The 24914-nt window shown below is 44.1% G+C and overlaps 1 protein-coding gene across 2 annotated transcripts in view; it reads left to right on the plus strand.

Annotated features, from left to right (window-relative positions):
• The window catches only part of Dpp6 (dipeptidyl peptidase like 6), an 866060-nt gene that overhangs the window by 200018 nt on the left and 641128 nt on the right, over window positions 1–24914 (plus strand). The gene's annotated exons all lie outside the window — the stretch shown is intronic.

The raw sequence follows: 24914 nt of genomic DNA on the forward strand, positions 1-24914 counted from the left end.
GCTGAGGTGCTCCCTCTTCCCCTGCTTTCTTCCTGTATTCGCTCCTCCCTCCCACTCCTCTTCTTTCTCCTGCTCCTCCTCCATCCTTCCCCTCCCCCATCCTCTTTCCTCTCCTCTCCCTCTCCTGCATCTGCATTTCACAAATAAGGGCATGTTTCCTCACAACCCTTGCATTTCTCAAGCTCAAGGGACTTTGTTTTCTGCCTCATGGAGTCACTACACTTTTTAAAAAAATTTTGTCTTAAAAAATTTTTTTAATTGATTTTAGACATACAAAAGAATACTACTCTCTTGTAAAATATTTTCAATTTTTAAAAAATTACTCCAAAATGGAGTAAATAGTGACAAAAAGATATGCCTGTGTTAGAAGCAAACGTAGCCAGATTGGGAGCTGGGGCTTGTGAGGCCTCTTGCCTGTAGCTGTGAGTTCCAGGTTGAATTCTGTGAGCACTCATACTCTTATATTCTGGAAGCTTCTGGGAGGTCCCCTCACACTGGTGGCCGCAGGAGGAAGTTCCAATGGCAGTCATTATCATTCCCTACTCAGCGGTAAAAGATTTCTTTGTTTTTTTATTTTGTTTTTTTTTTTAAAAAAAAAATATATGGGCAAGAAGGAATCATGGGAACAAATAGAGTGTTTATGGCTTGAATTAAAAGACCAAGCCTGGCGCACAGCACAGCTATCAATCAACACAGAGTGTGTGTTGTCAGCAGCTTGATTCAGAGTTTGGTGAGTGGATGTCTCTATGTGGAGTGTCATAAGCATCAAAGCTACTTTTCTGTGTATTACTTTTCTCATCCACCACAAATCATGTTGCAGGAGATTGATGGTAATTGAATAAATTGCTGCGTGTACTTTAAGCTCGGGCTTGTTGCAGGCAGAACAGATTTATTAGATGATCGGTTTGATTTTTTTTCTTTCATGCCCATGCCCCTGGAGCAGTGCTCTCCAAACAAAGGCAGAGCAACCTCTGCAGGGCTGGGTGAGCAGGCTGCTGTCTGGAGGGTGCGTGGCAATGTTCATCAGTAGACGGTCACTGAGGGAATCTCTGGTGGCCTCTCTGGCTGAGAGAGTCTCTGGGATCTCTTTTCTTGTGTTTCATGCCATAATGCCATTTTGGTGTGCACTTTGTCACCTGACTCTGACCTACGTAATTCCCCTGTCTTAGAAACAGAGAGGTAAGCGCTCTCCCAGTGATGAGGACTTTGCTGTGTTTGGCCGTCTTTGATCATCTGTGTTCCTTAGAATGTTGTAGATGGGTATTTTGAACTCTTATTTATGGGGTGTGAACTGAAGTCATTCAGGGTCACATAATCCAACAAGATCACTTTGTGGATGATGTCATTTGGAAGAACCTAAGAACCATGCATGTCCCATGTCATCACTCAAGTCTACTAGTCTCCAGACCACCATGGAAGCAGGAGTTTCTTAACACCATAAATTCTAGGAATCCTAGGACTGGTGGCAACATACCTGGCAAAGGCAACTTAAGGAAGGAAGGGTTTATTTTGTGCCACAGTTCTTGGTTACAGTACATCATGATTGGGATGTCATGACAGTAGGAGGAGAAGGCAGTGGGTCACATGACATCTGTAGTCAAGAAACAGAGAACATGGGGTGCTGGTGCTCAGCTTGTTTTCTTCTTTTATTTTTTGAGGGTCTCAGCCCATGAGAAACTGCCTGCATTCAGGGTAGGCCTTTCTGCTTCAGTTAAAGCCCTCTGGAAACACGCTCAAAGGCACACAGAGTCTCCTGGGAGATTCTATATATGGAGTTGACAAAGATTATCCATCACAAATGCCTTTAAACCATAGTTCCCAGTGGCAGTAATGGCTAGCCTGTCAGGACTTAATCTTCTGTGTTGGCTACACTAAGTAGTGTTTCTCTTACTATTTCATCTGAGGAGGGATCTAAAACCATGAGGGCCTTGAGATATACAATGAGTTCAATAAGGAAACATTCATAAGGGAAAAACCGTGATGAGTGAGCCTGTAGTAGGAGAGGGTCAGCAGAGGCACCCAAAGGAAGAGTTTGGAAGAAGCTAGAGAAAAATGTTGCCCTTCACAGAAATCAGGGCCCTGTGCCTGTGTCTTCGTGACTTAGCAGGACACCCCTTTCTTCCTGTAGCATTTGTTGACCTATGCAGTGTCCTTTCTCCCATCAGCTGCAATGACAACAATGAGCCCAAGTCCACTGTAGAGGTTAACGTGCTGGCTGCCCTTTCCAGAGAAGAGAGGCTTTGAGTTGCTTAGCACGTTCAGTGCCTTAATCCCCTTGTGCATTTGTTTTGTTTTATTATATAGAGGGTGACACATTAGAAGGCCATGAAATTAATTTATCAGGTCATGTGTAGCTTAAGAAAATAAGACTATAAAAATCAATCAAAACTGTACTCAGTACATGCCTGTTAGTAGAATAAGTAGTTGTATCTTCAAGATTTGTCATGGATACTGTGGTGTGTGTGTGGGGGGGGTATTTATGTGTTTGTTTGTGTGTAAGAGAGAGGATATACACTACATTGCAATGTAAAATATACTTCTTTTCATTTAAATGTATTTATTCTTTGAGTATTATACATACACACACAGAGATCATTCTTCTCACATCCCCTCCATGTGCATGGCTGTGCTATGGGCAATCTACTAGAGGCCACATCCCTGAAGAAAACTGTCTTTCCCTTCACCAATAGCTCTTAACCACCACAGCTCCTCAGGTAGGGATGGGACCTCATGAGCCCTTCTCCATCCATGCTCTGCTCTTGCCTGACTTGCTTTTGGACAGTTCATAAAATGTATTTCTCATAGTGCATTGCAGTCACAGAGTCTGAAAGTCTTTGAACCATGGAGAGGAAGTAGATTCTGACACCAAAGAGCAGATGCAGCAGGGTTCTCTGTTCAGGCCCTACATGCCCCATCTTCTGAAACATCCCCTTGCAGACTGCTGGGAAGTTAGCTCTCAGCCCCAGAATCCTCTGTCTTCCTGTTTGTATGCCTCAGGCTTTGGGCCACATTGACCTGGGTTGATGAGATGGTTTCCCCTAAGGATGTAACCCACCATCCTTAGGGTAACTGAATCCAACCATGTAAATACTACTCACTGATATGACCAAGCTCAGGGAAGCTCTGGAAGGAGAGGACTGAGTAAGCTTCCTGGGTTGGTAGCACAATTTGGAGAGGATTAATTTTGTCACACAATTCCACTAGCATCTGGCAGCTTCCACTGGTTCATCTAGACTGCCTCAGGTACAGTTTCTTTTTCCTGATTTTAGCCTGCATCCCTTTGCTATAAGCACCACAGACACAATGATTACCCAGGAAAATTATCTTTCCTGATCCCTATGGATCTGGGGAATCACTAAGACAGGGTAGGCTCTAAGACCTCAACATAGGTGCCAAAACAGGAAGAAAGAGCCAGAGAAGTGTCTGGGAACACAGATACCGGAAGGGACTTTGATATTTAACTAGAACAGGAAGCGCTAGGATGGAACAGGATCTATGTGAAATGGAGCGTTTGTGGCCATGGAGAAAAGATATCATGCTTTGCTGTCTGTGACAGCAGTAATCTTTAGATGCTGCTTGTTTGGGAATCATAGGCGAATATTACTGGCTTAGAACCAAGAGTACTGTTATTTTTTTTTAATTTTAATCATTTGCCAGCACCCATCAAGAGCCAATAGAATGAATGTGGAACAAAAATAATAAAAGTATTTGGTCCACTTTCCATTGCTATAATGAAATACTCAAGTTGGGTAGCTTATAAGAGGGGGGAGAACCATTTATTTTGTTTGTGGTTCCAGGGGCATAGGAGAATAATACCCATTGGGTTGCTCTGGTGAAGACCTCACAGAGGAAATGACCTTGGTGGTGGAATTCTGTGTGAGGTGGAGAGATTGCATGGAGAGATAAGAAGTCGGGCAGCGATTCCAAAGCCAAGCTCACTCTGCAATAGCAGCCCTCTGTAAGAATTAACCCTGGTACCTAGCAAACTCCATTAGCTTCTCCCTAGTGAAGCATCTCAGGGACCTGACCACCTTCCTTCCACCAAGCCCCACCCCTTAATAATCCCCCACCTCTCACATGCTGAGGGCTGAGGTCCCTATGTACAAACCCCAGACCTTTGCACAAAGGAATCTCTAGCTTTCCCAACATCATTGTTCTGTCTTCTGATTAACGATTTTAGTGACATTTCATTTTATAAATTATTTTTAATTATGATATATTGTAAACAAGTGAGCTACGTCTTCAGAGTCCACATGAAGGAAAATCAATACAAAATCAGAATCCAGGGCCCTCAGGGAGAGCTTGGCAGAGGCTTGCCTGCCTGCTCTGCTTTGCAGCAAGGATCCTTCTCCTGTTTCCCTGTGTGGTTTGGGAAAATAACACAAAAGAGATTAGTCGTTAAAGCTTTGAAATTTAATTACGATGAGGGAGTTCTAAAGGAAATTAAACATGGCATGATTACTTTTGAAAAATACAAATTCAATAGAGAATATTGGCAAATAATTCTTCCCATACTGCTAGCTCACGTTTTCTGCCATCAGGGGATAAGAAAGAATTTTGAGAGCCATTATTAACTAATAATGGTTTCTAAATTTTTATGTCATTCCTTTTTCTGACTATTTTTGCATATTGGTAATCTCCTTGGTTCTCCAGGTCTTGCTTATTAGTACAGGCAGTTTGAGTGCTAGAATTCTTTCCTATGTTCTGCTTTCAGTGGTAAGCTTGTGCCTGGGAAAGGGGTGAGAGGGGAGGAGGAGAGAGGAATGGCCCTTCTCAGCCCCACCTTCCTATGCAGGTTGGAGTAGCCATGAGATTCCACAGCAAAGATGGTGGGCCCCGAAGGACACCAGTAGGTCTTCACTGTCTTAGATCACTCTGCTGACAAAGATCTTTTTCTCTCAAAAGCTTTGATCTTCCATTCCAATTGTGGCAGATCACGTGCCTTGTGCATACTGGACTTTTCTCCTTCTCCCATTGTGCTGGCCACATTAGACTTTGACGAGTTCCTTTTGGCTTGTATCTCTGTGTGATCGGAGAAGATGATGCTTTTCACTCTCCCCTCACTACTCTGTCCCTCTTTCTTGGTGTACATTTTGTAGTCTTCCCTGCCTGTCTCTGGAACATGTTACACTTGCCCGTGAATTTAACGAGTATTGCTTGATCCTCCATTCTCATAGATCTTGGTCTGTGTATCTGATTTGTTTTCTATGCTGCCTTCATTGCCAGCAGTTAAATCTCTCTCCTTCTCACTGGAAAGCTGCACACTCTTATTCTGTCTCTCCACCACTTGTTAGCTCACCAGGCAACAAGTAAGTTTATGCAAAGGGTCCTTTGGTAGGTTTTGTCTCTGGCAGGACACACAGACTTTGGGCCCTAGCCCTAGGATTCCCTGTGGGGAAATGCCCTCTCCAAAGCCCTCTGTGAGTCCCACTTTGCCTCTGGAAGTCATTGTCCTTGGTGCCATCTTACCAGTTTTAAGGATCTCAGGTCATCTTAATGTCCCTAAGCTAGGAGACATACAAAATAACTGAAGCCCTTGCTTGGCCTCTGCAACATCTCTGAGGATGCTGATCTGATGGGGGACCCCATCTGGCCACAGTTCAGCCATTGCAAGCTCACAACAATGTGTTGTTGTCCCCCTCTCCTGCTCATCCTGCCCCTCAGAAGGACACAGTCCCTTCTTCACCTCTCCAAGATGGTGTGTGTGTGTGTGTGTGTGTGTGTGTGTGTGTGTGTGTGTTTCACCCCTGGAGTTCCACAAACAGAATTTGAAACAGGAAAGTCCTAGCCTTGATTCCTAGACTTCTCCATCCCTGGTATTTTTTGATTTATCACACAGGGAGAACTCATCATTCACCATAGGTTCTGCCCTCTTCTCATCTCATACATAAACACGAGATGACATACCATGGGGAATCAGGGGCCCACGGCATTGGATGAAAGAAAATAGTTCTTACTTACATAGACTTTATCTGACCCAGACTAGCTGCTTCCAGCTTGTCTGTGAGTATGTCAGTGCAGTCCCAGCACTCAGGGCCTGCAGATGCCACAGATACTTTCCAATGACAATGGTAACTTTAGAATACTTGAATTTGAGCTTACTCTTGAAGCTGGTTTGAGATCTTAGTAATGTTCAGCCAAACGCATCTTATGGCTTTGGAGTAGAGGCTGATACTCACAGGCTGCTGTGATGACTGATCTCGGGTAGTCCCAAGCCCTACAGTCACCCAGCGCAGAGCTTCAAGTAGCTCAACCAGGGGTTGGGTTTGACTCAAAGCCTTTGGAGAGTGCAGGGTACCTGGAGAGCAGACTTGCTGTTCCTTATAGAGTCAGCCACACAAACGTGCATTCCTTACTATTGCCTGTCTTTACCACTGGTCCTGCTCTTACAGTTGGAAACGATCAGAACTGGACATCCGTCATGACAGCCTGTTTCCTTGTCAACAGCAACCCCATAGTCAAACATTATTAACATATCAAAGACAAACAGCCACTACACTAGTACTTTAAAAAAAATTAACTTTGCTGTGCTTTTGTGTGACGTTAGGAATTATTAATAAAATAATTGCTTTTTATTATGTAGATTTATGACCACGTTTCAAAATAATACACTTTCTCTGTCATCTGACACATCTTAGTTTACACACTTAGAAAGAAGCTTCATCATAGCATTCTGAGAGTTCATTGGTTCCTCTGGTTTTTGTTTGTTTGTTTGTTTTGTTTGAAGAAAGAAAAGCATGTTGATTATTTCCCTCATCTCTTCCCATAACACCCTTTCTCTATAAATGTTTCCTCTTCTCCTGTTACCTCTTACCTTGTGACAGTGGAGCAAGTCCTTCTGTGTCGTCTGCATTCCTGAGTCCCAGGCCTTCCTAAGCTAGGTACCCATCCTGCTCATCACAGTTGGTCCTATGTGTTCCCTATGGTGGGAGTTTCCCTTTATTATCTTGTAGTTTTACTGAATCGTTTTTCCTAAGAACCTTCTTAGGGAATGGAGGCAGACTTCAGGATTCTGCTTATGGAGCTCCTTGTCTGTCATATTAACTGCTGCTCTATGGACCCTTTCTACATAGGTAAGGGCTCATCATCCTTCCCTTTATCCCAACAACACATGGATATCTGTGGGGGGAGGTTGCTTTTGTAAGTGCTCTCTCTGTCATTCTACCCCCACCCCATTTTGTCCCTCCGCACTGAATACACTGGGAAGAATATCTTGCATTCTGACCGTGTGTCCCTGTCTCTGTATGAAGAGGATCAAATCTAATCCACCCAGGGCCTCTTGGGCAACCAGCATTCTTTTTCAAATTCCACCTGCTTTCACAGTGACTGCCCTGTTGGCCTTCACTGCCACACTCTTAAGGCTTAGCCTTGCACAGCTGCCTGCTCCATCTTCACAGGTCTTTGGTGCAATTGGGTTTGAATCCTTGCATTCTGCTGCGTGCTAAGCCAACAGCAGCTTGCATTGCTTGGCTGATGAGTTTCTAGCACAGAAAGATCCATTCATGGCCATAGATTTGTTTGTTTCGTCTCTGAGCAATCGACAGGATTTACTGTGAACCTGAGGCTTTGGCACACAGTATTCTTCTTACTTGGCACTGCTCTTTCTGATGAGCAGCCTTCTCGACTCCCCGTAGAATGTATCTCTGAACCCCTTTGCTATGTGAATGGAATTGATAAAAGGGAGGTCATTTGTAAGCATGCTTGTCATTTGTAGAGACACAAGCAGAACAGACTTGCCCTGGTGACATGGGTGGGAAGTTCCCGATGACTGTGGAATGTGGTTCTGGTCCTCGGATTTGTGGCTCTATCAAATTCTGACTTTATAAGCAGCTGGACAGTGCAGGCTTTTATCTTCCTCCTGTTGTCAAGAGGAATAGATTTCTACCCCCACATTTAACAGCCCTTTAATATTCCCTAATGCTCGAGGTGTACCTGGACATAAGCTCTGAAAGCAAGGAGGTGATTCTGTGGTTGACGGTGGGTTCCACACAGCTGGGGGAATGCAAGGGCCTTCTGTGTTCAGCTGTTCTGATGTGCTGAGGGAATTGGAGTCCAGGAAGGTGTAAAGTTGTTTAAAGTCATGTAGGAAGGGAAGTGGAGTCTGTCTGGCCCTCAGTAACCCTTCATCCTGCCTCTATGAACCATGGGTAGTGGTGACCCCTTTCCTGTAGCCAGGGTCCCTGAAGCAGCTTTATGATACGTCTCTGCCTGACTGAGTTACTTTTCTGATGTTGAGATAAAACACCATGGTCCAAAGCAGCTCATGGGAGAGCTTATTTTAGCTTACAGTACAAGGGGGCTAGGAGACCATCATGACAGGGAGGGATGGCAGCTGAGATCACATCTTCAACCACAAGCACAAAGCAGAGAGAGATGGGGGTGGGGTTGGGAAGGGCTGGCTGGAAGTGAGATGAGACTAGGAACCCTTAAAGCCCACTGCCAGTGATAGTCTCCTGAACCACCCCAAACAGTGCCATCAACTGGGGACCAGATGTTAAATGCCTGTGCCTACTGGTATAGTGATATTTCATTTGTATTGAAATTTCATTTCAATACAATTTCAATTTCAATACAATATTGATGTTTCATTTAATAAGTAAAGCTTGCCTGAGGTTTAGAGAGTAAAACAGCTGCACTGAACAGCCTTACAGACCAGGTAGAGGTAATACACACCTTTAAACCCAGTAGCCAGACTAGTTAGAAACAGGGCAGTGTGGAGTGTGTGTTTGATTGTTGGGCTGTAATGACAGGGATGCTACCCCTGTAGAGGTTTCTGATGGAGTTTGGGGCAGGAAGAAGCGTAGGGGAAGAGAAGCACAAGAGAGGAGACTATGAGAAATGGATTTATCTCCTCCCTGCCTTGATGCACAATTAATAATAAATAAAGACTTCCTGAAGATCTGAGATTGAAGCAGTCCCCTCTGATCAACCTTACAGACCAGGTTATGGTGACACACACCTTCAATCCCAGTAGCCACACTAGTTGCCATAGAAATTGGGTGGTACATGCCTTTAATCCCAGCACTAGAGAAGAATAGAAGACAGGAGGAGACAGCTCTCACACACAATCTCATTCTGAGATTCCTGGAGGCAGAATACCATTTTGGACTGAGGTAGAGGTAAGAGCCAGTGGCTGGCTGTTTTGCTTTTCTGACCTTCAGGTTCAACCCCACATTCTGTCTCTGGGTTTTTATTAATGCTGCTACACACTGGGATATTTCTCATTCAAACCACCACAGTCTACTTCCTTCCTCCCTTTCAGTGTGTGTGTGTGTGTGTGTGTGTGTGTGTGTGTGTGTGTGTGTGTGTGTGTTGTATATGTGTGTTTGTGTACGTGTGTAATTGTCTGTCTGACTTTGAGATGACTTTTGATCTGAGTCAAGATGTACTCTGTACTGGGTCTTTACACATGTGGCTTCACCATGTAGCACCCATCTAGCTTTTTTGTTACTATTCACGGCCTAATACGGATGATGTAATACGTCTCATCACCTGTGTTGGTTAGTTTTCACTAACTTGGCGCAGCCTAGAATCACCTGGAAAAGCCACAACTGAGAAAACCCTCCCCTTAGTTTATCCTGTAGACAAGTCTATGGGTCATTTTTCTGACCAATGGTTGATATGGGAAGGCTAAGCCCACTGTGGGTTGGGTGGCTGTCCTTCATGGCATCAAAAGCAGGCTGAGAAAGGCATGTAAGCAAGCCAGTAATAAGTGCTCCTCCATGGCCTCTGCTTCAGTTCCTGCCTCCAGATTCCTGCCTTGAGTTCCTGCCTTGGCTTTTCTCTGTGATGGACAGTGACCAGGTATGTGTAAGCCAAATAAACCCTTTCCTCCCCAAGTTGCTTTTGTTCATTATGATTTGCTAATCAAACAAAGTAACTAAGACACCCTCCTTTTCCCTTTTGCTTCTGAAATCATCCATCAACTCTCACACCAACCATCTCCATGATGGAATGCCATATTGATGCTATCTGGCTCTTGGAACCAGCAAAGGACCAATACCCCATCCTTGTGTATCTGCCACCTGAGCCATTGCACCTCTGATGCTCGCTGGTGTGTAAGGTTCCATTCATCTATGCTCTTTTGGCTTTTTTCCCCTGGGTCTTTGACCTAGTCGAAGATCAAAATGGCTCATCTGAACAAAGTGGAGAGAGTTATCCCCTAACACTTTGACCCATCTTGCCAGTTTGGGTTGAAAGGGACAGCTTTCTCCAAAGTGGGGGTACAGCATCCTTCCAGCCACCCTGATCATCCCTCAACCCAGCAGCCTCTCCGTGCTCTAAGGTCTGACAGCCTTGTCTGTCCTGAAACCTTGTTTCTCAAAGAGTCTTTATCCTTGCTTTGGGGAGACATAAATCCCAAGCAATCATTAGGTTTGATGGACAAGGAATGCTCTCTGAATGACAGAGGAGAAAGGACTCATGACATGGTCCTGAAACAAAGCCGCCTTTGGGCTTGAAGTACAATGTGTAAATTGCACACTATCACTTGGTGTTTGTGGTGAGAATACTGTGATAGTAATGACTTTGGCTTTCCTTGTAAATTATGTGGATCTGAATCAGGTGTGGTGGCTCCTGCCTTTAATCCCAGCCCTTGAGAAGGAGAGGCAGGTGGATCTCTGTGAGTTAAAGGCCAACTTGGTCTACATAGTAAGTTCTAAGACAGGCTGGACTATATAGAAAGACCCTGTCTCAAAACAAACAAACAAACAAAATTATGTGAATCCTTTCATTCCTTACAGATAATGAACCAATGACATATCCTAAAGTAATTAATGCCTTTCTTAAATGACTAATTTACTTTTCTTCCTGCCCCACAAAATAAATTCATTTGTTAGTGTTTTCCTTGTGGAACTTCCTTATGATTGAAATAGTAAGCCCGGGAATTAAGATACCCAACCTCTGGTGTGGGAATTTCATCTGTGGGTACCAATTCAATAACTGCACATCACACTTTTATCTCGAAAAACACCAGTGCACTTTGGCACACCCAGGAAGGCTGTGTGGGGTGCGTGAAAATGTCAGGAAACAGATATTTCCAGCAGAGGCAGCAGACTAAAGGTTTAAAATCTCATCTCGCCAGGATATATAGAGATTATGTCCGTATGTCGTGTCTATAGGTCAAGGCTGCAGTGATGCCATTTGCACCTTTCATATCTGCAGTAGGTGGTACCTGTTAGCTCTACTGATGAACATGGGAGGTGATGCTCCTATACTCAGCATGTGATAACTTGCTTAGTCTTCAAAGGGATTTCTGAAGTATATTTAATCACTTTTTATTTTATCATATTTTTTTTGCTTTACTTATTATCAGTGTCAAAGGATACAGGAGCCCTGGCATGCATGTAGAGGTAAGAGGGTAGCTTTTGGGGGTGAGTTTTCATCTTCCACCTTGTTCTGAAGTAGGATCTATTTTTAAACAAAATTATTTTTCCTCATATATAGTTTTTAAATGTGTATGAGTGTTATGCCTGCATATAGGTAACTGCATCACATGCATGCTGGGTGCTGTTGGAGTTCCAAGAGGTCTTTGGGTACCCTGGAACTACTTTGGAGAGTTTTGAGTTTCTGTGTGGGTTCTGGGAACCAACTCTGGTCTTCTGAAGAGAAGTAGGTGCTCTTAACTGCTAAGCCATCTCTACAGTCCCTAAGTGTTTATTAGCGTGTGTGTGTGTGTTTGTGTGTGTGTGAGAGAGAGGGGGGGGTGAGGGTGCCTGCAGAAATCAGTAGATGGCATTGAACCTGGTTTTAGAGCTACACAGGTAGTTATGAGCTGCCTGACATGGCGCTGAGAGCTGAACCTGGATCCTCTGAAAGAGCTGCTGGTGCTCTTCATCACTGGTCCATCCAGCTTTCCATCCTGAGTGAGAATCTCTCGTTTTGTTTCTGGCACTCTATATACTGCAAGCCTACAAGCTGACTGGAGTCTCCTCTCTGCCTCCAGACTTGCTGTAGAAATATTGGAATACAGGTATATAGCACCACATTGGGCTTTTTAATACGGGTTCTAAGGGCTGAATTTGGTCATCACACCTTTGCAGTGGCATTTCATTTGTAGTTTAGTAAATAAAGCTTGTCTGAAGATCAGAGAGTAAAACAGCCCCACTGGTCAGCCTTACAGACCAGGCAGTGGTAACACACACCTTTAATCCCAATAGCCACACTAGTTTGCCATAGAAACCAGGTGGTGCATGCCTTTAATCCCAGTGGTACATGCCTTTAATTTCAGCTGTAGAGAGGAATATAAGATGGGAGGAAACAGCTCTCAGTCACAGTCTCATTCTGAGATTCCTAGAGGCAGGATCACCATTTTTGGACTGAAATTGAGGTAAGAGCCAGTGGCTGGCTGCTTTGCTTTTCTGGTCTTCAGGTTGGACCCCAATTTCTGTCTTTGAGGTTTATTAGTCATGCTCCATGCCTTTATGGAAAGTACTTTGACCTGCTGGTCTATCTATCTGACCCAGAAATCTCATTCTCCAGTGGCAAAAATTAGAGGAATTGAGTTCAGATGTCTTGCCTGCATTCCTCTTGAGCCTATGAGTTGGCAAATTTTTATTCTTCTTTCTGTGGATTAATCGGACACTGGGTCCTGTCTTTCATGAGTGAGCTGTAGGAAGAGCCTGGCTCAGATGACTTACATGCACCTGACACCCAGGTATCACTTTGACCCTGATTCAGGGAGCAAGAGAAGAAATTACAAATGTCCCCCACATACTGAATATTTTGCCGCCCCTGGCAAGAGTTGTTTTCCCCCAGAACATAACATTTCTGAACAGAATTATGATACCATGTCCACCAGCAGCATTCCAGTGTCCACAGGAAGCCAGTAATGTACAGTAAGACAACATAGTGACAGAAGCAATCACGACCTACATGGTGTAGCCGAGAGCCCTGAGGACCTTGGGTTCTGACAGGCACATCACTGGCGAGTGTACCCAGCCATCTGCAGCCATAGCAGCAATTGTATCCCAAGGCAAAAAGAAACCAAGAAGCAGTTTATTTGTGAATAATGTTCAAAACTTGAACATCATTCTGTTGGGTCTTTGTCTTCTCTGGGCAGTTTGATTTGAGTCTTGATGCAGACATTTGAAAATCCACACACTCAATGGAAAGTCACTCCAATCGCAGAGTCAGTGAGCAAGTCAGGCCAAAAGAAATACGTGGTAAGGGCCGGAAGTTGGCCCCAGCCTGCTCAGGAGCCAGAGAGGCAGCAGCTGGCTTGGGGCATGGAAGACACACTGGAAAGGGACTTCAGCTTGTGCATAGCCTGAAGGTCTGCTTTCTCTGACACACGGCTTTCAGATGTCCAGTGGACCAGTCATTGTGCGGCAGCAATGATGAAGCCTCCCAGGACTTCCTGCTGGCACCCTAGACTTTTTACCTGGAGCCATGAGTATCTCCCAGGGATTCACAGAGAGCACTTCGGGTAGGGATTGTAGAGTATTTTTGCAGAATCACTGATGCTGGAGTTAAAAAGCAACTCTTAGCCATCAGAATGGCATCATGGGTGGAGTATAGCATAAGGAGTCAACGGCTCCTTCTAAAGAGGTTTGCCGAGGACTGCCTCCAAGGTGTGCAGAGACGTACACAGCCTGGCAGTCCTCCAGATATTGTAAAAGGAATATTCTAAACATCATGACAAAGAGGAACCTGTATAATGTGCTTATTAGGCACACACTCATATGAAATAATTCCAAATGTGTAAAACGTTTTTTCTAGCTTCTATTCAGTAGCACCAACATTAATCTATTATGGGAAGATAAACAACCAAGGGAGTTTTCTTCCTATAATAACTGGCATCGTGCAATACTCATTTCTATAAGACACTGAGCTTCCCAGGGACAGATGGCCTTACCAGCAAAATATTTGTAAATCCTACAGGAAAGCCCTTTCTCTGCTCACTCTATTAATCTTGTGATGGGGTTAGAATATTTTCAAGCCTGCAGGTTGGGAAGCACAAGAGGGCTCGGTGACCATCCTACCTGTGTGTCTGGTACTTTTCCTTGATGAATCGGGGTCCTATGGCAGAATTCCACTCAGTTGTTCATGTATCATAACATGTTTTGATTGATTAAGATGGAAACTATCTGCCTTTGATATTCAGCTTGTGAGTCAAGGGTATTAAGAAGCCAGCCAATCTCTCGTAAAGCACATGGTGGCAAATTCAGAGACGCTCACCCTGGCTTCAGTTCTCACACATGGAGTCCACCCAGACTTGCTTTCGTGAGTTGTGGGTTTTGTTGTGACAGCCTAAAACCTTCATTTAGCAAATGTCTGTTCTTCAATCTCTGGGTCCAGGCAGTTGTGCAGTTTCTGGCCAGGAGCTTAGATGACTGGAATCTTCCTCATAGGGAAGCCTCACTCCTGGATTATATGCTGATTCCAGAGTTGACAGGTCCTTCCAGTGGCTTGGGATCCCCATTAGTGAAAGATGCTGTAGTAGTTTCTCCCTCCGGCCAGTGTCCCAGTGTCACTCAGCAGTGCCATTCTGCATGGGTTCTAGAGCCCATCATCCATCCCACAGCCTCAGGGAAAGATGCTGGAAGATCAGTGTGCACGATGAACCTTTTCCTGCTCTGAACATCACAGAGCTTTTGATGTGAACTTCATTCAGATACAATGTTTCCTAAAAGACTCTAGAATATGAAAAGACACAGAAAATGATAAAAAAAGGTGTGTTTCATGACTGCATGAACCATTTACACAAGTTAAATAACCAACAGTGTGATCTTTGAGACGTGGTGAGGGATTCAAAAGATTGATTGATTTCCTTAAAAATTCCTAAGATTTTGCCTTGCTGAGGGACTATTGGCAGCTAATGAATGCTGGAAGGGGTGTCACTTTCCTCAGGTGTGGCCACTGTTAAGTTGTCCATGTGCCAGTAAATAAATACAAGCCACCCATGCTCATGCAAGCAGTCAGAATTAAACTCCTCATCTCTCTCTCTCTCTCTCTCTCTCTCTCTCTCTCTCTCTCTCACACACACACACACACACACACACACACCACATGCAGGACATGAAAGTACAATGGGCCTTTTGGTGGAACAGAAGTTCAATGTAAGGGGGACAGAAGGAACCAGAATTCATTGTATACATATACGAGGCTGCCAACAATAGACAAATTACTTTAAAAGTTTTAAACAAATCAGAGGTGGTTCTGAACTGCTTCAGGGAAGACTGTGAGCACACCACCCGGACATCCAGTCACATAGCTTCTGGTATGTGCTTCCAGGAAGCCTCTTCACAGAGGAAATGGGGAGGTGGTGATGGACGGAGACTTTCCAGTGCACGGCCCTGTTCAGAGAGACCTTGGTGGGAACCCCAAGTTCTAACACCTTCACCAGAGGAACTTTTAAATTAATAAATAAGAGGGAATATGAATGATGTGGCATGATAAAGCTACTTCCAAGCGGAATCTACTTTTCTTCATCTAAACAACTGTTCCCTGGTTCAAAGTCTGTGCCCTTTTGAAGGCTCTTGATGGTCCCCTTAATGTCCGGCTTTGCTGGTACATTCCAGATCATAGGACATGATACACATTTTTTAAAGAAATCTGTAGATCTGTTTGCTTTTTCAAAAATGAACCAATAAGCTTTTTCCAGATTCTGAAGAGGCATTCTCTGGTGGTAGGTGTGGCCATCCAGGTCGCTCTCCAGGGTCCTGAATTTATGTACCATTTTCTCAGAGTCAGTTTTCCCCACATCCACGTCCAACTCTTCCTCCCCCTCCTCCTTTTTTGTTTTGTCTTTTAATCTGTAAGGGGGAAACCAGTCCAGATCCAAGAAAGCTTGTTTTAAATCCAAGAATATCCTCATCTCCAGCAAAGACGTCACTGCTCACCCCACCCCACCTCCTCTAGCCAGCTCTGAATCCCACCCACCAATGGTTCAGTGAATATAAAAAAAAAAAAATTAAAACTATCCAAGACCCCTTCTGAGCCACAAAGTTCCAAACTCAACTGTATAATTCATTCACATGGCAGAGCATCTTGATGAGACATTAAGACTGTTATCAGTCCTCTTCCGGATACCTCATGTTTCAATAAACAAGAAAGCAGAGTTAGCTTATTCAGTGACTTGATTTGAATACTTCCCCAGGCATGCAAACACCTGTAAATAGTCTTCCTTTCAGTAAGAATTAGTCTGACAGGCTGTCTTGTTGCCTGTGTGACCAGCTGGACACAGACATGGTGTGATCTGAGGGAAGGGTGGCACTTAGGCAGTCAGGGCACTCAGCCTGAATGAACTCACATTTCTGAACTCCCACAGCACCCTCAAGTGGCAGCATCCAGCTCATAATTCCTCCTTGTTTGGGGACTGCTGCTTTCAGGTGACTCCCGTGTTTTTATTTGTTTTGCTTGTGTTTGGTTGCTTTTCACAGATGAGTGAATTCGTCAGAGGTACATCAACATGAAAAGCTGAGAGAGTGTGGAGTGTGTGTTTGATTGTCGGGCTGTAATGACAGGGATGCTACCCCTGTAGAGGTTTCTGATGGAGTTGGGGCAGGAAGAAGCACGGGGGAAGGGAAGCGCCAGAGAGGAGTCTGTGAGACTATGAGAAATGGATTTATCTCCTCCTTGCCTTGATGAATAATTAATAATAAATAAAGACTGCCTGAAGATCTGAGAGTAAAACAGCCCCACTGGTCAGCCTTACAGACCAGTTATGGTAACACCCACCTTTAATCCCAGTAACACACTAGTTGCCATAGAAATTGGTTGGTACATGCCTTTAATCCCAGTAGTGCATGCCTTTAATCCTAGTCCTAGAGAGGAATATAAAATGAGACATACAGTCTCATTCTGAGATTCCTGGAGGCAGGATCCCATTTCAGACTGAGGTCAAGGTAAGAGCCAGTGGTTGTCTGCTTTGTTTTTCAGATCTTCAGGTTGATCTCCAATTTCTCTCTCTGAGTTTTTATTAATCATGCTTCACAGACTCATATTCTTCATATGGATGAATGCAAAGAACAAACAGCACACAGGTCCAACAGCCATGAAAGGCTGCAGAACACAGACTTGTACCCTATAGCCCAACATCCCTACTGTTCTTCCTGACACCATACTCTCTGGAGGGCCTTTGAATCCAAAACTGTGTCGACTGACTCTGCTTTGTGGCTTGAACACTTATGGAAATAACCAAGGCCAACAAATATGAAATAAGGAGCAAAATTATGTTCAAGGAAAAGACCTTAAAAATCGTCTCCTCCTTTCTCTCCCATATACAATTCCAAAATGACGTATACTTAGGAAATATTAAAAACAGATGTGTTGAAAGCAGTTTCTTCCTAGATACACTGGGTGCAGTAGTCTGTGTACAGCCACCCAAGCTGGGATTTTTCCATTGTCTGGATACTCATTATGATAACAGGTGTTTGGAGGTCTGCCTGGCATGCCTGCTGTTCACTGGCAGGACATTTCAGGACCGCGATGTCTTCTTGTGGCTCTCAATAGTCTTGATATAGCAGAGGTGTCCACACTTTAGACACTGCAGCATGACATTGTGGTTTGCGAGTGTGCTGGGATGCATACATAGCTATCCTGGGATATGCATCCATGAGCCACAGGTTGGACATACCTGATTGTATTACATGTCAAATAAGCTTTTATGACACCATGTCAAGATCTGAATCATTTACACTAGAAGCCTCTTTAGGGGCACAGAGACTATATGTCTGAAAAGTCTAGAGTGTTGATAAATGTAAGATAGATAGATAGATAGATAGATAGATAGATAGATAGATAGATAGATAGATCAAGCTGTTTATGGAATTTTGTTTTTGCATTCAATGCATTTTGATAACATTGACTACAGATACCTCAAATTCCTACCAGATCCACCCAACACCTTAAAAGTAAACCCCTCTTAACTCTGTGTCTTCTATTTCTGTAGGACCCACTGGTTCCAATTTGTGCTTCCAATATAGTTAATATTCCTGGGTATAGAGCTGTATAATAGGCTAGTGGTTCTTAACCTTCCTAAACGCTGCAGTCCTTTAATACAGTTCTTCATGTTGTGGTGACCCCAACCATGGAATTATTTTCCCTGCTACTTCTTAACTTTAATTTTGCTGTTGCTATGAATCATAATGTAAATATATGATAAGCAGTGGTCTTAGGCAACCCCTGTAAAAGAGTTGCTTGACCGCCCCCAAAGGGGTCTCATCCCACAGTTTGAGAAGAGCTGTGCTCCAACTTGGTTCTAGTGGGTTAAATAAGAACTGTCCTGCACAGCTTGAGCACTTGAGCCCTTGGTCTCTAGTTGGTGGCGCTGTTTGGAGAGTTATAGGCAGAACAGCTGCGGGAGAAAGTAAGTCCCTGAGAAAGGGTTTTGAGAGGTAAAACACCTACTTCTATTGTGATCTCTATTCTTGCTCTTCAAAATGTGAGCTCTCAGTTTCCTGTTCTGCTGCCACGTGCACCTGCGCCTCTTGTTACCATGCTTCCCATTCATGATGGACTCCTATTACTCTGGACTGACCGTAAGCCCAAATAAACCCTTCCTTCTTTAAGCTGCTTCTAGTTATGGACAGACAAGTAACTGATAAAATGGCCAGTCTGCCAGAGTTGCAAAAAAAAAAAAAATGACCCATCCCTGAAAAAATAAAAAAGAAAAGAACCGCCATCAACTGGCCATAGCTCCTAAATCAGAGGTGGAGGCACATGAAGCCCTTTGTCCTCCATGCTAGGATGCCGATTGGCTTGATCTCATGCAGACGGCAGCTGTTGTGAGCTCGTGGATGCAGTGCTCCCATCATGCCCAGGAGGCACTGTGTCACTCAGGTCCTCCCAGTCTTTCCACTCCTCCCTCCTCTGTGGTCCCTAAGCCTCTGGTGGAGGAGCAGTGGTATACATGGCTCATGTGTGGCCACACACTCTACTGTTGGTTCTTCTCTAGACACTGACCAGTTGTGAGCTTCTGCATCAACTGGCAACCGCTGCACAAAGAAACCTTTCTCATGATGTCTGTGAGTTGCTGTCATCCATGAGCACAGAGAGAAGTTGGGAAAGCCATGGTGCTCTTCTTGAGTCACTTGGCCCTCCCTCTGCACTCTGTCCTGTCCCTGTCCAGGACTGGATGGCACTCCTCTATGCTTCAAAAGCTCTCTGCTAGCAGCGTACACACAAACCTTGTTCCTGTCCCCGAGAATAGGTAAGAGACTTTTGGCCTCCATTTTCTCTCACATGCTCCAGATGAGGGAATGTACCCTAACAAAGAGGAAGGCTTCAAATGGGGACTATCTTCCCCAGAATTAAGGGTATTGGCCACCTAAATTGGGGGGGGGGATAATTTGGTTTGGAAGATTAACTACATATGACCATAGTATTTTCTGGAAGTTAAAGTTAGTATCCATCCTTGCCCCTTGTTCATGTATCTGAAGATCTCAAGTGGATAACCCTGCTAGGGCCCTCCACACTTACACCCTCATAGTCTGCATAGAAAACCCAGGGCCAAGCCAAGACTGCAATAAGGCAAGAGTTTATGTGATGGTTCCTGACTAAAGGGTCAGATCCTAAATCTCTGTGCTGGGTGGAAATGTCCTGGCTCCAGGTCAGCAACTTTGAGTTTTAGGTCTACATGGTTTCAATCATGTGTCCCTTCTTCCTGTGGTCTCTAAGGGGCTGTAGGACTCTGAGAATCACATCCCTACAAAACCAGGAGGAAGGGATAGACTGAGTGCTGTGTATAAAAAAGAAAGCCCCACATTACTAGGGGGGAAACTGGTTATAACAGGCAACTAGAAAAATAAGTTCTCTTAAGTTAAGAGGGCCATCTTCCTTGAGGAAGACATTCTTCTTGGTGGACAGACAAGAAGGCACACAAGTGGGTACCTGTGCGTGGGCACTGAATGAGGATCATGTGAATCATGTCCGCAGGAATATATTCACATCTTGATTTTGGAGAGAAAATAAAAGTTTTGGTTTTCTTCAAAGTTGCCATCCAGTAAGTCACCCCAGCTTTCCAGAGCATACTCTCCACCTCAGCTTTCCAGAGCATACTGTCCACCCCAGCTTTCCAGGGCACACTGTCCACAGCAGCTCTAAGGCCGGGGGGCCAACCATGCTTTCTTTCTAGAACCCATCCACTGTGAGAAGGTGGGTCTAACCAATACCAGAAACAAAACATTCTTACGAACCAGAACCTGAAGAATCTGTGATGGGGAGAGGGCAGCCAAAAGTCTCTCCAGCCTCCTTCTTTGGAGGGTATAAACCAAGATCACATGGAGCACGGTGATGAATGTAGTTTTCTCAAAGCCTGAGGACAGTGGGCTGGAGAGAGAGCTCAACAGGCAAAAGCACTTGCAGCTCTTCCGGAAGACCCAAGTTTATTTCTCCAGCACTCCTATCATAGGAGTCACAACAGCTAGAAACGCCAGTGCCAAGGGATCTGGCACCCTCTTCTGGCTTCTGTGATCATATGCACTCAAGTACACACACACACACACACACACACACACACACACACACACCGTATTAGTGGAACAGAACAGAACGAAAGAATATATATATAACGTGGATTTATTAGAATGACTTACAGGCTGTGGTCCAGTTAGTCTAATATTGACTGTCTACTAATGGAAGGTCCAAGAATCCAGTAGCTGTTTATCTATAAGGCTGAATGTCTCAGCAGATACTCAGTGTACTCTAGAACCCTGAAGAAGTAGGCTCTCATGCCAGTGAAGGGAAGGACTCGGCCAGTGAAAGCAAAAGCAAGCAGACAGAAAGAATGAAGTTTCCTTCTTCATTGTTTTTTTTTCTATTTATAGACTGGCAGCAGATTAAAGGTGTGGCCCAGCCCAGATTAAAGGTGTGTCTTTGCCCCTCCAAAGATCCGTATTAAAGATTTATCTTCCCACCTCAAAAAAATCCAAATTAAAAGTGGGTCTTCCCACTTCAAATGATTTAATTAAAAAAAAATCCTTCACAGGTGTACCCAATTCTTTTAGTTTTAGTTAATTCCAGATGTAGTGAAACTGACAACCAAGAATAGCCACCACACACACGCACACACACGCACACACACACACTTACATATAAAATATTTTTAAAGTAATTAAAGACAGCACTGTGAGGTAGAAGAATATGGATGGCTTCCTGTAAGCCTCCCCTGATAGCCACATAAACTGTTTAAGACATTACATCACTCCACTTTCACCCAGGATAGAAACCAAGGCTGGGTGTGACTTACTCCTGGGATGCTCTGCACATTTGAGATGCCATCATTTTAAATGGCTGTGTGTTACTCTGTGGCGAACTCCCAGCAGGTTGCCTTCCCAGGAGACCAGAAGCTACTCGTTGAGTTTGGTGCCTGGAGTTCCCTTTTTAATTTGACAACTTAATACAGTCCAGGTGTGAACAGAGACTAAAGCATTCAGCCAGCACTTGTTGCGAGCTATCATTTGGGTGTCTGTGACTGTGTCCACAGGCCGCCAGGAGTCGGGTGTATACCTAGTCAGCTTGTTGGTACTTTTGTGTTTTGTCTTAGAATACTTACAACTTCTGTATTCCATCCCATGTGTCTTTTGGGTATGATAATGTTATGTTAAAAAGATAAATTTCCTATTCAAAAAGATGCTTGATGATCTGGCTATCTTTAATAGAAAACCTAGCACTCCTGATGTCACAACCTGTCATCTCCATCTCATTTGGAGTTGAACTTGACTCTGAGAGCCCTGAAAGGCAGTTGTAAATATGGCTTCGTACTGCTACTTCTTTTATCCCAAGAAGGCTAAGAAATCCTTCAAAGTCCTTTGCAGGCATTAATTTACCCGAATTCCCCCACAGAGATGGAAAAGACTGCATAAATGATGCAATTTGAGTATTGTTGGGTTATAAAGAGATGTAATGGCAGTGATTATGGGTGGGATGCTGAGAGGGGGGAGGTAATAGGGCCTATCGGGAACTCAAATCAAGAGGCAAGGAAGAAATGGGACCCACCTCAGCCTATTGCAGTAGAGACTGGGTCCACTTGTTGCCGTCTGCCAGCGAGGAAAAGAGCTGCTCAAACTGCAGGCTTACATGACTAATGGATTTATTTCACCAACAGGCAATTTCTGCTTACCTGTCAAGCAAAATATAAATATAAGTCATTGTAAGGGGAATTACTTTTTTGTGCTCCAAATTACTATGATTTGAAATGCAATTAGCTGTATAGACAAATCAGTTTTAACCTTTATGAGGAAGAAATTGTTGAGCAGCGGGTGGAGTAGAATGGATGGGGTTTCAGTCCGCAGGGATTGAATTACCCACAAGAAACAGGCAGCTTCGTTTCGGTTTTATTGTTCATAATAGAATCTGTTTTCATTAACGAGAAGCCACCGTCTCTCCTGTCAGGCGCCCACATGCGCATGAGTCAGGCTAAGAGCTGGCAGCTCTTAGCTCTTAGAGGGTGTGACGGCACGCAGATTACATGTGCTTCACAACTAGCTCACAAATGCGGGTGTTTACACTAGGTACTTAATATAGACCACCTCTGTCTATGCAGTGCTTGGAATTTCAAGAAAATATACTAAGCTATTCCAGAGGGCACCAGCCCATTTTTCAACCTGTTGGTAAGTGCCATGGGAAATTGCAATGGACCCAAGTGACAGTGAAAAATAAAATAAGATGGATTTTATAATGAACATTTTAATGGACTTTAAAGGAGTGGGTTTAGGAAAATTAAGTTCACAGAAGTCGGTTTTCAACTTAAATATGTTTATTAAATTTATCGGTTTTAAATTAAGGACAGGTTTTCTTTATTGCTTTAACTAAGTAGCAAGGCCAAGGCAGAGGTGCTGAGGGCTTTTTATGGAATCAGTTTTTGAAAGTAAGGCCTTTCCCCCCTTTGTGGTTCTGCAGAGCTCTCTGCCAAATTGTATGCATTTTGGCAAGATGGGAGAGGTTCTTTGTTAAAACACAATGTCAAAATGTCTCTGGAGAGAGGCACCAATGGAATCTTTCCTTTTACAGAGGACGGGTCAGCTCAAGGACAGACAACATCCAGACATGTCCTCCATTCTAGCGTGGCTTTGAATAAGCTGCTGAGCTCACCCCATAGCAATGAGGAAGGAGCTCTTCTTTTGGATTCTTGAAATTTTCTTTCCCTAGACTGGTTAGATAGTTCAGTGCTTAAAGACACCTTAGTTCCCGCAAGTTGTTGTCTGACCTCCACAGGCACACACTCACGCATGCATGCACATGCACGCATGTGCACGCACACGATAGATAGATAGATAGATAGATAGATAGATAGATAGATAGATAATATTTAAGCACACACACACCCCATCCCCCCACCCCCCGCCGAGGAGAATCCTTACTGGAACCTCTAAAGTATAAGTATCTTCCTGGAAGTGAAACACTTGGATTGGAGACTCTTTCAGGATGCCTTGGCCCCATGCAGAGAATGGCCCAAGTGTGTTATTCTAGGTCAGCAGTTCTCACCCTTGTGTGTGCACCAGGTATCCACAGAGGGCTGTTTCAGTATGGATCTCACACAGGCTTGCAGTCCCAGCTCTCCGTTGGGACAGGTCTAGAATGGGCAGGGTCCTAGAATCTGTATTCCTAACATGTCCACATTGGAGGCCAATGGGCAATGCAATCTCCCCCCGACACACAATCCTCAGTGGGTTGAAAATGCTGTCTGATGGCCACATTATAGAAAGCCAGGCTTTGCAAAGAACACACCTATAATCCAGGAGGGTCTGGAAGCCATCTTCTGATAATATTATCCTTGGATGAGCCGCAACGTTGCAACTGTGATGGGAGAGGCTGCCTCTCTCTTTTCAGGGAAGTCTGAGAGTCCACACGTGTATAGATTCACCCCGTGCTTGTGAGGCCTGTCGATTGGTCTGAACGGGGGCAGCTTCATCACTCCCACCTCACCACACAGCACACACAGCACATTGTAGGCATTCAGTACTTTCTGAGCCAAGAGGAAAAACACTTGCAGGAACTGTTGCTGTTGTTTAGCTAAGAGTCATGGCAGGCTGTGTAACAAATTACCCCCGAGGTCAGCTGACTACATAAGAAGCTATTCGAGACTTGGTCTTACACTAATGAACCAGGCTTTTGCTGGTCCAGACTAGGCTCAGTTAGACGCCTTTGCTCTGTGCTTCCCAACTGCATGGCGTGGCCGCAGCTTAGGAATCAGGTCCAGGTCCAGGAGGCAGCTAACAGAGGACAAGTGTACTGATGGCACAGAAGTCATCCAGTGACACAGGTGTCTACCTGGCCTCTGACTGCATCGTGGGCCAAGGTCAGTCCCAAGGTCAAAGGGTCAGGCGAGGGTCACAGCCCTGAGACTATTGAAGGTGAGAGACTATTCCCTAAATAACATCCAAGTCTGTCTTGGCTTTGAATACGGAAATGGTGGCTTGCCTTGAAGATGAACCATACCACCAGAGATAAATGACTTGCAATTAGAGTTGTGTAGTCAACTGTGTTGAGGTCTCTTTTTTTTCCTCCTCTTCTCTTCAAATATGGGAACTGAAGAAAGCATTACTAAAATGCAGAAAACATGAGGATAGTAGATTAAAACTTTATTGATTTCATAGAAAGTTTTATTGAGTTAAAATAAATGTTTTCCTTTAAAACATATTAATATTTGATATGTTGAATAGCTAGAAAATAATTCAATTTTCTTTTACCTTGGAGGTTTTTCTAAGCGCAGAATTTACTGATTCTTGTGTGTGTGTGTATGTGTGCATATGTATATGTATGTGTGTATATATGTATATATATATATATATATATATATATATATATATATATGCACTATGCAGTCCTTGTTTGAAGTCTATGCAGAGCCTACAGCTCAGTGCGTCCTTAGTGGTCCTCTTGCAAAAACAGATGAACACATAGCAGAAGTGCGTATACTACAGGAGGTGGGGGAGGGTTGGGTTCAGAGTTAAGAATGTGTTTCTCATATT

This window comes from Microtus oregoni, unplaced genomic scaffold, assembly GCF_018167655.1.
Source record: "Microtus oregoni isolate MIOR12 unplaced genomic scaffold, Mior012 000064F_ref0000363, whole genome shotgun sequence".
Lineage (NCBI taxonomy): Eukaryota > Metazoa > Chordata > Mammalia > Rodentia > Cricetidae > Microtus > Microtus oregoni.